This window comes from Hylobates moloch, unplaced genomic scaffold (assembly GCF_009828535.3).
Source record: "Hylobates moloch isolate HMO894 unplaced genomic scaffold, HMol_V3 SCAFFOLD_6, whole genome shotgun sequence".
NCBI lineage: Eukaryota > Metazoa > Chordata > Mammalia > Primates > Hylobatidae > Hylobates > Hylobates moloch.
In genome coordinates, this window is record NW_026652281.1 from 8,042,222 (window position 1) to 8,054,138 (window position 11,917).

Below are 11,917 nucleotides of genomic sequence, written 5' to 3' on the forward strand. Positions count from 1 at the left end.
CATATATCCAGCGCCTTGGCCACAGGGCTCCCCCACCCAACCCAGAGACACTGATATCAACAGAATAACAACTTAATGTCAGAGGTCTGAGTTTTGGCTCTTTGGGGCCCCTCCAAAGTTTCAAAAATTGAATAATTTTCCTCTCTTCCCTACGAGTGGCAGCTTCCTGCGTGATACCTCAGTGTTTTCCTTTTGCCGCGTTTAGTTCTTTAATACCCAATTAACAATTCTTTATATTTAATTTCCTCTGTTAAAATAAGGGTGGCTTTTAATCTCCTGACTAGATTTTAACTGTTACCAACACCCTAAAGCAGTATCTGAAATCATGGGTTTGCTAAGCTTAAAATGCTTATTTTTCTAATCTGCATTCAAGCGTATAATGATTAAAGTTGAAATGTTTATCTACCTACAACTTCCTGGAAGTTATCTCAGGAATCCAGGAATTAGCATGCACTTTTTAAAAAACACTGCCTCTGTATTTTAATGCCCTTTGACTTGGTTGCCAAGTCATCCTGTTCATCTGCTCAGTTGCCGGGTTACTGTCCTCTAAGGTAGGGCCTGTATCTTATTTCATTTGCCCTTGTGCCTAGCAAGGAATATGGCCTATATAGAAGCTTTTAGTAAGTATTTCTTCAGTAAGTGAATGAATGGCAGTTAGAGTGATTTAGAAACCAACTGGCTCACAAAGCCTATTTAAACCTACTTAAACAAAGACCAAAGGAGAAAAGCAAAGCCTATCGATTCTGAGCTTGCTATAGCAAAGGAGTCAGCCACCATCACTACCATTTGCGTGGAAACTCAAAGGCACGCAGAGGAATGCAAAAGCTTTAACACCCGTGGAAGAGAAGGGTCAGGTGTGCTCTGATTGGACTATTGGCGTGAAGAAGCTGGAGGTGAGCTAACTACGTGCAGGGCGCGGTGTGTGATAGGCATTTGCGCGGAGACTCAAAGGCAGGCAGAGGAATGCAAAAGCTTTAAGACCCGTGGAAGAGAAGGGTCAGGTGTGGTCTGATTGGACTATTGGCGTGAAGAAGCTGGAGGTAAGCTAACTACGTGCAGGGCACCGTGTGTGATAGGTAAGAGGTACATGTTTGACTTTCTCTAGTTGGTCCTAAGTTGAAAGCAAGGGCAAAATTAGGGAAGCTGTCAGTTATTAAGTCCTGGCCATCTGGGGCCGATTGTTACAGAAATTATTTACCTTCCAAGATAGCCATCTGGCTTCCTGCAAGTGTGGTTTATATAGCAGGCTGGGTTCCTGGGTTGCTTACTGTAAATAGGAGTTGGTTTCTTGGGCAGGTTGCTGCAGGTGACGGGTCAACATTCTATTTTTATATATGGTCTGGTCATTGTATATTCAGTTTCTCAGTCCTCAGATTTATTTCTAATCATAACATGCAATGTTTGATCGTGTCTCTATGGAAATGTGCACCCAACTTAATAGGAAAACGCCGGCAATGGGATCAGGAATGTTTGTGGCTCTAGCCATGAGCAGAGGTGCCTATTCTGGAGGCAAGTACTTCAGCAGTTAGCACCACAAAGACAAAGCCCACAAATCAAGGGATCTTTCACTATCCGAGATCTTGGGGAAAAAAACTGAATACCACACGGATATAAAATTCGGTTTCACATAACCATTGTTTCATGCCGACATACAACCATCCAATCACCGACATTCCCATTGGTTGATGAGCTTAATCCAAGTGGGCTTTCTGGGGAAAGAGAGACCATGTAGCTTTAATGGTAGTTTCAAGAAAATCCCTAGAGAACTCACTTTTTAATATGTCTTTTATAAAGGTATCAATTTCCCCCCCTTGCCTGCTGAGACACATTTTCCCGGTCTTGGCCTCAGAGAATACACAGATGCCTTATCATCTGAGTCCAGGGTGTCTTCGCAGCCTCTTAAAGAGAGACTGGAGTCTGACCTCCCATAGAAATATCCTTGCATCAGCAGTTTATTAAAATTATTTGATGGTTCTATAAGTTCCTGCAGGGCTGTAAGCTCTACTACAGAAGGTTTACATTTTAATTTTAATCATTGTGGAAGTCATTAACCCAGAATCTTACCTTGTTCAGCTCTGTTTGGAAAAAAAAATTATTTGCACAGAGAGGTCACTGCTTTTCAAACCAACAGCTCAATGTTATATACCAGAGTTTCCTTCCAATATATTTTGCTTGTTTTTTTTGGATGGCTTTGTGTTTTCATTTTCCCCAGGGAAAAGATGCACTAGGTTTCAGGATACTCATGAAGTAAGAGTCTGGACTCATTTGTGCAAAGTTGCACTGATATCTGTAAGATATATTTGATCTGGATGGTATCTCTTGCTAATATCTCTTTCATCAGTGTTGTCTGGATGGGAGAAAACTCTGCCTGCACATGAGAGCAGGGGTGACCCTACATAATTGCAAAATTGCGGCAGGAACTCAGAATACCATTGAGGTCATGAAGATGACAATCTGCCAAATATTAGCAGACTGCATGTTACTGTGACATCCCTCCCTCCTCTCCCGATCATGGCAGGTTCTCACCTCCAGCACCCTTCTCTGACCTCTGCTCTGATCCCTGTCCATGATGGATAGTTCATCATGTATAACACCTGTATCAAACAAACGCTCTCCCTGAACCGAATCCTTCCTGCTTTCACCTCAGAGCTTCATTTAACCTCACTGGGATGGCCACAAGTCAAACATAGAGAATGACACAGGAACAGGTCTGCAGTTCAAACTTTAGAGCAGGTTCTGGAGTCCATAGGAACAGAAAACGAGCTATGTCAGGAGGGTGAGGCACAAAGCCATACTTGGCTATCTGAGCTCCTATCAGGCATTCAGTCGAGAAGTTAGTAGATAATGACAGGAACAGGACATTACCTGCAGGAAAATAAAGCAAGGTGGAAGCAGCTGCTCCGATGGGTGCTCCCCAGAAGAGTTACCATTGTGACAGCCATGCAGTGGAGACCTGTGTGTAAATGCCAGGAACATTTGGGACATCATTCACCGTAATGATAATAATAATAACAACTCAATAATAAATATTGAGTTTTGACACTGGGCCAGGCACCGAATTATGGGTGGGGGATGTGAAGTATTACCATCATTTTACCCATGAAGAAACAGAGGCACAGAGACATTTGGTACACCCAATGTCACACAGCTTTTAAGTGATAGAATCAGGATTTGAACCCAGATCAACTGACTACAAAGCCGGTGTTCTCTCTCTTATGTCATGCCCAAACCGAGGTTGTCAAGCCCAAACCGAGGGTCGGGCTACTTATTCTCCCAGCCCAATAACGAGATGCAGATGAACTGGGAGAGAATCGAGTTTTTATTTCTGTAACCAGTTACAACGAGAAGGCCTTGAAATTATCCCCAGACAAACTCAAAACTACGAAGTTTTCCAGAGCTTATATACCTTCTAAGCTATATGTCTACATGTAAGTGTGCATTCATCTGAAGACATAAGTGATTAACTTCTTTAATCCATAACTAAGGTCTGAGTCCTGAAGCTCTTCCTCTGGAACCTCAGTAAATTTACTTAACCTAAATGGGTCCAGGTGCTGGGGTCAATACCCTTGTCTTGTCTCCTGCTAAATCATGGAGGTTTGGGGAGTTTCTTTAGTCCCCAATAAAGCTTGTTTGTGGAGGCCTGGGGAGTTTCTTTGGACCCCCCAGTAAAACTTATTTACTCCTAAATGGGTCCCGTTAAGAATTCCTTCATTATCCTGTCATGATTCAAGGCGCATGAAAGGCCCAGGGAAAGCTCTTGATGGGCTTTTGTGATATTCCAGCCTTTGCAGAAGGGCACTGACTCTCTCAGCTTTTAATATTTAATGGAACCACTCGGTCAGTGCTGAAACCATTGTTATGGAAGCCTGTGTTAGTGAAACCGGGCCTGCCACAATGTGATGAAGAAAGCAAAAGAAAATAACCGGGAAACAGGTATAAAACCTAGCCCCATAAAACTGTTTTTTTCTTTGTTTATTTGTTTTTTCCAAACAGAATCTTTCAGAATCCTATTGTTCTGGCAGGTATTTTTTAATATTTCCTTCTTACAAATTTCCTTTTTACAGATTATATGCATTAAATTGACATTAGCAATCAATCTTAGACACAAGTGATTGTTTTTATAAATTGGATCTCCTCAATATTAGTGATCCCATATTAAGAAAGATAGTACATGTGAACCAATGGTAACCAAAAAGAATTTGAAAAGTAATATTTTAGTGAGAGCTCACTTGGAATATAACCGTATGTCATCATGTATTTAAGTCATATTCTATGAAATACCCTATTTGAAAGCAGGGACACCCTTTGGTTCCAACCCCAAGTTATTCATGCAGTACTTGTAAAAAGGAGGTGTTGGCTGGGCGCGGCGCCTGTAATCCCAACACTTTGGGAGGCCGAGGCAAGCAGATCACTTGAGATCAGGAGTTCAAGATCAGACTGGCCAACTTGGCAAAACCCTGTCTCTACTAAAAATACGAAAATTGGCCAGAGCAAGATTCCATCGCAAAAAAAAAGTATGTGTTTAATAAATACTAGTGAATTGAATGAAAATATCATTCTATTTGCCCAACCTCACATAAATGTTTTCAGTGAGTCTCTTCTGTAAATGCGTTTTACAAATATTGGACTCCTCAGAGGTTTTGCATGTTTCACTGTTTTCCAAGGTAATCCTGTCTGACAGCATATATTCACAAACTCAACCTCTTCAGTTGTTCAAGGCTCAAGAGTAATGGAGTAGAATTTCAGTATTTTCCCCGGAGACCAGCGTTATGAAATTCGTGGTTTGGGATGTACTGCTGCCTTCTCGTTGAATCCTGGCACCAGACTCGATTCCCTTCTGTCACACAGAAGGTGTGAGGCAATTGAGGCAGTTTCTTCCCAGAAATTAACTCTACAGTTTATTTGATCTGGTAAGATCTAGCTAGGGAAATTTCCAGGCAGAATGTTAAACATGACAGATAGCTTTCTCTGGCTTCCTATGGTAAAATACAAGATAGAAAGGAATTGTTTCATTTTTTAGCAGAATTTCAAGAAACGTTGAGGCCCCACGGTGGTCTTTCTATACTAGCAATCAGAAAGTTCTCAAAATCAGAAAATTCAAAGATCAAATCCAGCGTGTTGTCAGCAAAATTTGGTCTAAGGATAAATATCAAGGTAAATCCTCAAATGAAGATGCAGCTGTTAAATCATTTTTTGAGTTGTCAGAAAGATTTAAGAATGTGCCTCCTAGACCCTCCTTGCTATGTAAAAGAGATTTCATGTATCTTAAGGGCATTGTCATTAATTTGGGGTATCGTTTGTTATGCAGCAATACATAACTAAAACACCAACTTTTAAACGTTTGCCAATCTTATGTGTACAAGGTGTACCATCTCAGTGTTACTTCATTTGGATTTATCAGACACTAATAAGCTTCAGAAGCTTCACATGAATCTCTGTGAGTTCCCCCCACCGCCAGCATTGAATGACAAAGTTTGGAGGGGAAAAAAGTTTCTCTGAAGTAGCTAATTCAGATAAATAACAATAAATCAACAACAGGGGATAAACCATAGTGCGGTTATTGCTGGAGAGAAATTTCAAGGGAAGAAAATAATTCCAGAATATTAGGTTGCCCCCTAGCACTGGTGCACCTCGTACGAGATAGTGGTAACATTGTACCTGCTTTCAAGAGAACAGTTGTTCAACGAATTATGGCCTCTATCCCCTTGATGCTAGGAAAATTGGTCTCTGTATTGTTTGGAAGTAAAGCTCAAAATGTCCAAATGCACAAGTCTGAGGTTGCTTCTGTCACCACCAGCAAAAGTGGCTGGTGGTTTTTTTTATTTTTTTAGTTTTTTTGAGGAATCTCCAAACTGTTCTCCATAGCAGTTGTACTAATTTACATTCCCACCAACAGTGTACGATGGTTCCCTCTTCTCCAAATCCTCACCAACGTTTGTTATTTCCTGTCTTTTGGATAAAAATAATTTTAACTGGGATGAAATGATATCTCAATGTAGTTTTGATTTGCACTTCTCTGATGATCAGTGAGGTTGAGTGCCTTTTTATATGCCTGTTTGCCATTTCTATAACTTCTTCTGAGAAATTTCTATTCAGATATTTTCCCCATTTTTAATCAAATTATCAGATTTTTTTCTATTGAGTGGTTTGAGCTCCTTATAAATTCTGGTTATTAATTCCTTGTCAAATACGTAGTTTGCAAAGTTTTTTTCATTCTGTGGGTTGTCTTTTCACTTGTTCATTGTATTCTTTGCTGTGCAGAAGCTTTTTCACTTGATGTGATTTGTCTATTTTTCTTTGATTTCCTGTGCTTATGGGGTATTGCTCAAGAAATCTTTGCGCAGTCCAATGTCTTGAAAGGTTTTTGTAAAGTTTTCGTGTAGTAGTTTTATAGTTTGAGGTCATGGTTTTAAGTCTTTAATCCATTTTTATTTGATTTTTGTATATGTGGGAGACAGGAGTCTAGTTTCATTTTTCTGCATATAGATATCCAGTTTTCCTGGCACCATTTATTGAAGAGATTTTTTTTCCCCAATGTATGTTATTGGCATCTTTGTCAAAAATGAGCTCACTGTAGATGTACAGATTTATTTCTGAGTTCTCTAACCTGTTCCACTGGTCTACGTGTCTGTTTTTATGCCAGTACCATGTTGTTTTGGTTGCTGTAGCTCTGTAATATAATTTGAAGAGAGATAATATGATTACTCCAGTTTAGTTCTTTTTACTCAGGATAGCTTTGGCTATTCTGAGTCTTGTGGTTCCATATACATTTTAGGATTTTTTTCTATTTTTGTGAAGAATGTCATTGGTATTTAGATAGAGATTGCGTTGAATCTGTAGATTGCTCTGAGTACTATGGACTTTTTCACAACATTTATTCTTGCAATCCATGAACATGGAGTAACTTTCTTTTTTTATTTAATTTCTTTCATTGATGTTTTATAATTTTAATTGTAGATATCTTTCACTTCTTTGATTAAATTTATTCCTAGGTATTTAATTTTATTTGTAGCTATTATACATGATATTACTTTCTTGATTTCCTTTTCAGATCATTTGTTCTTCGCATATAGAAATACTACTAATTTTTCATGTGGATTTTGCATCCTGTACTTCTACTGAATTTATCGCTTCCAATAGTTTTTGCATGGAATCTTTAGGTTTTTCCAAACATAAGATTTTATCATCTGTAAACAAGAATAATTTTTTTTCCAGTTTGCATCCCGTTTATTTTTTTCTCCTGCCTGATTCCTCCAGCTGAAACTTCCAATATTATGTTGAACAACAGTGATGAAAGTAGGCATCCTTGCCTTGTTCCAGATCTTAGAGGAAAGGCTTTCAGTTTTTCCCCATTCAGTATGATACTAGCTGTGGATCTGTGGTATATGGTTTTTATTGAGTTGAGGTATGTTTCTTCTGTACCCAGTTTTTTTGAGGGTTTTTATGAGAAAGGATGTTGAATTTTATCAAGTACTTTTTCAGCATCAATTGTAATAGTCATATGGTTTTTGTCCTTCATTCTGTTGATATAATGTATCACATTGATTGATTTGCATATGTTAAACAATCCTTGCCTCCGTGGGATAAATCTCACTTGGTCATGATGAATGATGTTTTTAATGTGTTGTCGAATTTGGTTTGCTAGTAGTTAGTCTAGAATTTTTGTATCAGTGTTCATCTGGGATATATTAGTTTGCAGTTTCTTTCTTTTTTTGGGGGGGGGTATGTCTTTGTCTGGTTTTGGTATTACAGTAACACTGGCCTCACAGAAGGAGTTTGGAAGCATTCCCTGCTCCTCTATTTTTCACAGTAATTTGAGTAGGATTGGTAATAGTTCTTCTTTAAATATGTGGTAAAATTCTGCAGTGAAACCATCGGTTTCTGGGCTTTTTTTTTTTTTTTTTTTTTGCTGGGAGACTTTTTATTACATCTTCAATCTCATTAGTTGTTATTGGTTTGTTCAGGTTAAGGATTTCTTCATGGTTCAATCTCAGTAAGTTGTATGTGTCTAGGAATTTTTCCATTTCTTCTAGGTTTTCTAATTTATTAACATACAATTGCTCATAGCAGCCTTTAATGTTGCTTTGAATTTCTCTGGTATGAGTTGTAACATCTTTCATCTCTGATTTTATTTATTTGGATCTTCTCTCTTTTTCCTTAGGTAATCAGGATATAGTTTTGTCTATTTTGTTTATCTTTTCCAAAAACCAACTTTTTATTTCATTGATCTTTTGTGGTTTTTTTTCCTGTTTCAATTTTGTTTATTTCTACTCTGATGTTTATTATTTCTTTTTTTTCTACCAATTTTGGGTTTAATTTGCTCTTGCTTTTCCAATTCTTTAAAAGGTTATTTGAAGTTTTTCTAGTTTTTTGATGTAGCCACTTATCAAAAGAAGCTATCACCTTCCCACTTAGTACTGCTTTCACTGTATCTGATAGGTTTTGGCATGTTATGTTTCCATTTTAATTTGTTTCACCTTAGGCCTCTCACTAGCAATGGAACTCAACCTTAAAACCAATAACCTTAAACTAAAATACCCACTACGGACATTCAACTTCTCCAATATACCAGGTTTTCGTTTGTTTGTTTGTTTGTTTGTTCGTTCGTTTGGTTTTTTTGAGACGGAGTCTCACTCTGTCGCCCAGGCTAGAGTGCAGCGGTGCGATCTCGGCTCACTGCAAGCTTCGCCTCCCAGGTTCATGCCATTCTGCTGCCTCAGCCTCCCCAGTAGCTGGGACGACAGGCGCCCACCACCAAGCCCAGCTAATTTTTTTGTATTTTTAGTAGAGACAGGGTTTTACCGTGTTAGCCAGGATGGTCTCAGTCTCCTGACCTGGTGATCCACCCGCCTCAGCCTCCCAAAGTGCTGGGATTACAGGCGTGAGCCACCACGCCCGGCCCAATATACTAGGTTTTTATTCGATCAGAATTCACCATACAATCCACCCACTCAAGCCTATTCACAAGCCAAAATATGGGCTCACTTCTTCTAGACCTAATTTGACTAGAAAAGTCTATACCAAAGACCATCTCACAAACCCAAGTTTCAGCCTCTATTACCATATCTGCTCCAAAAGTCCTAATTAAACTATTTCTCTCTTTTTTTATCCCATCCCTTCTAACCTACTCTTAATTAATCTATTACCCCAAGTAATTTCAATTGCAATATAAATACTAACAAATAATGATCAACCAGCAAGTACCACCAATCAACACCCATAACTATACAAGGCAGCCACACCCACAGAATCCTCACGCAACAACCCCGCTCCCTCACCCTCAAAAATCATTCAACTCTCTATGCTATTAAGATCAGTCATAATTACCACCCCATTGTACTCAACTATTCACCAAACCAACACCAACTCTATTAATAACCCTAATAATAAAGCCCCTCAAATGTCAATATTTGACTCTCATGTTTCAGGGTATTCCCCAATAGCCATTGCCACAGTATAACCAAAAACAACCATCATACTGCCCAAATAAATAAATAAATAAATAGGAACTATTAACCCCACAAAAGCTCCACCAAAATTCAACAGAACACCACAACCCACAGCACCACTAATAATTAACCCTAGACCTCCATAAATAGGAGAATGTTTTGAAGAAAAACCAACAAACCCAGTAACCAAAAGTACACTCAATAAAAATAATGCATATGCCATTATTCCCACATGGAATATAACCGTGACTAATGACATGAAAAATCATCATTCTACTTCAACTATAAGAACAGTCATGACCAATACCAGCAAAACACACCCGCTAACAAAAATTATTTATTACTCATCTATTGATCTTCCCACACCATCTAACATTTCTACATGATGAAACTTTGGCTCGCTTCTTGGTACCTGCCTAATTGTCCAGATCTTTACGGGATTACTTTTGGCCATGCACTGTACATCAGACACCTCAACTGCCTTCCCTTCAGTTGCCCATATCAGTCGAGATGTAAACTACGGCTGAATGGTCCGCTATTTTCGTGCTAATGGTGCTTCAATATTTTTCATCTGCCTCGTCTTACACATTGGCCGAGGCTTATACTACGGATCATTTATATTCTTGGGAACCTGAAATATTGGCATTATCCTCCTATTCACAACTGTAGCAACAGCATTTATAGGCTATGTTCTTCCATGAGGCCAAATATTATTCTGAGGCGCTGCAGTAATTACAAATCTACCATCATTCATCCCATATATTAGAACTGACCTTATACAATGAATCTGAGGCGGATTCTTAGTTGACGAAGCCACCCTTACACGATTTTTGCCTTCCATTTCATCTTACCCTTCATCATTACAGCTCTAGCAACTATTCGCCTTTTATTTTTACATAAAATAAGATCTAATAATCCTTCAGGGGTTTCATCAGACCCTGACAAAATCACTTTCCATCCCTACTATACAACCAAAGATAATCTAGTTTTCATTTTTCTCTCCTCCTTCTAATAACTCTAGTACTACTTTTGCCTGACCTTCTGAGCGACCCAGATAATTACACTTTAGCCAATCCCCTTAACACCCCACCACACATTAAGCCAGAGTGATACTTTGTGTTTGCATACGCAATCTTACGATCCATCCCTAACAAACTAGGAGGTGTACTGGCCCTTGTATTCTCCATTGTCATTCTAGCCGTTATTCCCGTACTTCACATGTCTAAACAACCAAGCATAGTATTCATCCGTTCAGTCAATGCCAATTCTGAATGTTAATCGCTGACCTGTTTACACTCACATGATCGGAGGGCAGCCAGTCAAATGCCCTTTTATTGCCATCGGAAATACAGCATCTATTATGTACTTCTCTACCATCCTCACCCTCATGCCACTCACTACCCTAATTGAAAATAAACTACTTAAATGAAAATGCCTTTGTAGTATAATTCAATACTCCGGTCTTGTAAACCAGAAATGGAGAATTCCCTCCCCAGGACAACTCAGGGAAAGAGCATTCCCATTTCACTGTCCACACCCAAAGCTGAAATTCTAATTAAAGTATTCCCTGAACTTTTCTCAGCACACACTTCAACTACCATGCCAGTCCTAATCAACTAGCACTAATACATTAGTGCTTTTATGTACTTCACACATTACTGTTAGTCCCCATGGATAATATATAGTACTATAATGGCTTATTTCTACATAGTACATTCATATATGAGAGTACATTATAAATCTGTCCACAGACATATAAGCACGTTAACAATCCCTTAGCCAATTATTGCACATCTACTGTTTTGAACCATACAACAAAACCTAATCCGTACGAATATTGACCCATACTAAAAATCCTTAATATTACATAGTACATACTTTAGTTCATCAGACATAGCACAACTCAGTCAAGAAATCCCTCACCAACATGCATATCCCTTACTAAATTTTGGTCTTAATCTACCACCCTCCGAGAAATCAACATCCCGCTCAGGAGTACTACTCCTCGCTCCAGGCCTATAACACTTGGGGGATGACTATTCTGAAACTATACCTGTTTCTTATTTCAGAGCCAAACATTAAGATCGCCCACATGTTCCCCTCAAATAAGACATGTCGACGGATTAGTGACTACCACCCTGTTAACCAATCACAGGAGCACTCTCAAGCATTTGGTATTTTTAACTTTTGGAGATGCTGTCACTCAGCATCGCAGAAGGCCTGGTCCCCTCCGAATCCGCTGTGGACGAACTCGGATTTGATTCCTGCCGAATCAATTGTAGAAGCTGTTCCCCTAGTCCTGGGTAGGTCCAGAAATTCTGTACAAGAGCCAGGGCCTGGAGTCAAGAACCTTAGGAATCTACCCGGTGCTCTATTCTAGTGTAGCTGAGCTGTCACCCAAGCATCAAGACAAAGCGCTTCCCACTCTTCCCTCCCCTTTCTTTAAGCAGAGGGAGTGCCTCCCCATT